We start from the raw sequence: 3955 nt of genomic DNA, 5'->3' as shown, positions 1-3955 counted from the left end.
CCGAGCTTCAGCTGGGAGTCGTCTCTTCTCTCTTCAATGAAATCGAGGTCAAGCCTCCGAAGCTTCATCGTTAGTTACTTCACTGAAGTGCAGACATCATGGAGATGGAAGTCCGACCTCCACGGGCTCATCACCTCAGTCCCAAATGCCATGAAAAAAAATGGATCTCCCCAGTTGGGGTCCTGGTGGTGGTTCAGATCGCCCAAAGTACTTGGGACAGCTCATCAATCCAAGCTCCTTTGGATAAATCAAGCTTCCTTTTTAGGACGTGCTTGATGGTCTTGTTTACGGCCTCAACTTGGCCATTTGCTTGAGGGTGGTGAGGTGTGGAGAATTGCTTCTTTATGCCGAGCTCCTCACATAGTTCTCTGACCCTTTTGTTGTCAAACTGTCTGCCATTGTCTGAGATGATCGAGTAGGAAATTTCGAACCGACAAATAATATTTTTCCATAGGAACTTGGAAGTGTTAGCTTCTGTGATTTTTGCTAGTGGTTCAGTTTCGACCCACTTTGTGAAGTAATCAATAGCCACTATTGCGAAACATGTACCTCCTCTACCCCTAGGTAGGGGACCCATGAGGTCCACGCCCCATTTTGAGAAAGGCCAAGGGCTGGAGACTGCAGTCAAGTCCTGTGATGGTTGTCTTTGCACGGGAAAGAATCATTGGCATTTATTACATTTTCGTACGAATTCGAGGGCGTCCCGTTTCAGGGTAGGCCAGTAGTACCCTTGCCTCAGTATTTTTTGTGCCAGAGATAGGCCTCCAGAGTGGTTGCCGCACACTCCCTCATGGATTTCTCTTAGTATGTAGGTAGCCTCTTCTCCTTCGACGCATCGTAAGAGTGGAGAGGAGAAGCTTCTCTTGTAGAGAATGTCATCAATGAAGAGGAAGTGGGCTGACCTTCTCCTTAGTTTATAAGCCTCATTCTTGTTGGTGGGCAGCACATGGTCTTTTAAATATGCTATGATCGGTTACATCCAGGTGGGAGTTCCTGTGACCCACATGACATTAAGGGCCTCGGTAGAAGGCAAGAGGAGGTGCTCAATAGGCACTACTGTGAGTAGTTCTGAGTCTTTGCTACTAGCTAGCTTCGAGAGTGCATCCGCATGTGTGTTTTCGATGCGGGGAATCTGGATTAACTCGAACTTTTCAAAGGACGGGATGAGGTTCATCATCATTTTCAGATAGGAGGCCATCGTTTTGTCTTTGGCTGAGAAGTTACCATTGACCTGGCTAACAACTAGCTGGGAGTCACTACTGATGAGTAGCCTCTTTACTTGCATTTCCTTGGCCAGTCTGAGTCCCGCAAGGAGTGCCTCATACTCCGCTACATTATTGGTGGCTTTGAATCCGAACCTCACCGCCGAGGTGAGCTTGTGACCCTCGGGGCTGATGAGGACAACACCGGCGCCTGAGCCGAGCTTCACAGCTGTACCATCGACGAAGAGGCTCCACGTGAGGGGCTCAATGGGTTCCATAATTGCATCCACCTCGGGTAGGTTGGCGAATTCAGCCATAAGGCCAGAGCGAGCTTCTCCATATCGGGGCAATGGGTTTTCGGTGATAGGAGCGCTTTACTCGTATAGTAGACGGGGAGCTGGGTGGACCCTTCTTCTCGAATCAGAACCGAACTAATGGCCTCATTGGAGACGGCCAGACATAATTGCAAGATATCACTAGGCTTCGGCTTGGAGAGGAGGGGGGCCTGTCCCAGGTGCCTTTTCAGGCCTTGGAAGGCCTCTTCACATTCCTCAATCCATTGGAATTTCTTCCCAGCCTTGAGCACTTTGAAAAATGGGAGGCACTTGTCAGTCGCTTTGGAGACGAAGCGACTAAGTGCTGCCACTCGTCCAGTTAAGCTTTGCACTTCCTTTGACTTTTGAGGGGATCTCATCTGGCACAAAGCCTCAATCTTCTCGGGGCTGGCCTCGATTCCTCGTTGGTTGACCATGTACCCCAAGAACTTGTCGGAAGCCACCCCAAAGGCACATTTAAGCGGGTTGAGCCTCATCCTGTACCTTCTGAGGATTTGGAAGGTATTGTTGAGGTGCGCTATGTGGCCCTCTGCTTCTAAACTCTTCACCAGCATGTCATCCACATAGACCTCTATTGTCTTACCAATGAGGTCCGTAAACATTTTGTTCACGAGTCTTTGGTAGGTTGCTCGGTGTTTTTCAACCCAAAGGGCATCATTCTATAGCAATAGAGACCTCGGTCCGTAATGAAAGAGGTGTGCTCTTCATCAGCCGGATGCATGGGAATTTGGTTGTAGCCGGAGTATGCATCCATGAAGCTCAACAACTCATGCCTGGCCGTGGAGTCTACCAATTGGTCAATCCTTGGAAGCGAAAAGCTGTCTTTCGGGCAAACTCTATTGAGGTTGGTAAAGTCGATGCATACCCTCCATTTGCCATTGTGTTTCTTAACCAGGACTGGGTTGGAAACCCACCTCGGATAGGTGGCCTCCCTAATGAAGCCATTTTGGATGAGCTTCTAAACCTCTTCCTTCGGGGCCTCATACCTCTCAGGGTTGAGGGCTCTCCTTTTTTGTCTATGCGCGGCAACCTTAGGATCAATTTTCAAGTGGTGGCAGCTGACCTTGGGGTCAATGCCCACCATGTCCTCATGCCTCCAAGCAAAGATGTCAAGGTTCTTGCCTAGGAAGTCCTTAATCTTTTCTCTCAAAATGTTGGATAGGCCTTTGCCTACCTTCAGCACCTTGGAAGGGTCTCGGGGGTCGGTCGAGAAGCTCTCAAGTTCCTCTACAGGGGATGCTTGAGGCTCATGTTCTATTATGTGGGGGGTCAATCTCATCAATGATCAGCACCTCCGGATTAAGCGGCGCGTCAATCATATCAACATCTTCTTGTTTAGTGGGAGCGTCACCTGGGACATCCGCCATGACCACATCAACCATGATCACGTGGACATCTCGGGGCTCTACCTTCTTAATGGAGCTTAGATAGCACTCTCTCGAGCCTCTCTAGTCGCCTCTCACCGTTGCAACCCCGTTTTTTGTCGGGAATTTCATGCATAGGTGGTGGATGGAAGTGACTGCTCCCAATTCCTTTAGGGTTGGTCTGCCCAAGATTTCGTGGTAAGCCGACCGGCTATCAACTATGAGGAATTCCATGAAATTCATCGTAGTTTGTGGAGACTCTCCCATCTCCACTGCCAGTGTTATCTTTCCCCTCGGAGTGATGCTATCTCTGGTAAATCCGTACAACGGAGTGGTGGTGGGCATCAACTGATGGTCCAATATCATTTTGTCAAAAAGGGACCCAAAGAGGATGTTGACGGAGCTGTCGTTGTCGACTAGCATTCGTTTGAGCCCATTCCGGGCTATGATAGCTCTCGCCACAAGCGCATCGCAATGGGGGTAATGAACTCCTTCGGCGTCTTCCTGGGTGAAGACAATGGGTGGTATTTAGTTTTTTCGGGAGCTATTGTCCACAATGTAACTCGTCAAAGGGGGGTGTTTAGCCTTCCAAGCATAATTTCTTTTGGTGTTTCGTGTTTCACCACCAACATAAGGGCCTCCAAATATGGTATCCACCTCGTGGATAGGGGCCTCATCTTGAACGTGCCGATTTCTTTGGTGCCTACGCCCTTCCCTAGGCCTCTCTGCATCATGCTCCCTTCGTCGTGGGGATTCATCCCTTTGACGGGGAGCAGCCACCTCACGCCCACGTCGGTTGTCGTGCCTGGGCGGAGGCCTGTTCGCCTGGGGCGAATCATGTCTGTCTCTGGTAGGTTCCTGTCGGGAGCGGTGTGCATAGTCTCTGCAATCCACGGTGTCATTCCCGTATGACCTGTGGTGCAAACAGTATCCTGGGAGGTTCGGATTGGACCTATTTCTAGGTGCAAAGCCTCGGCCTCTCCCTCTACGAGGTCCCTGTTGGGCCTCCATCTGATGTGGGTCAGCAATTGGGTTGACATCCTCATATGCCAAG

This window comes from Olea europaea, chromosome 11, assembly GCF_002742605.1.
Source record: "Olea europaea var. sylvestris chromosome 11, O_europaea_v1, whole genome shotgun sequence".
NCBI lineage: Eukaryota > Viridiplantae > Streptophyta > Magnoliopsida > Lamiales > Oleaceae > Olea > Olea europaea.
Note: the sequence above shows the minus strand (reverse complement) of the source record.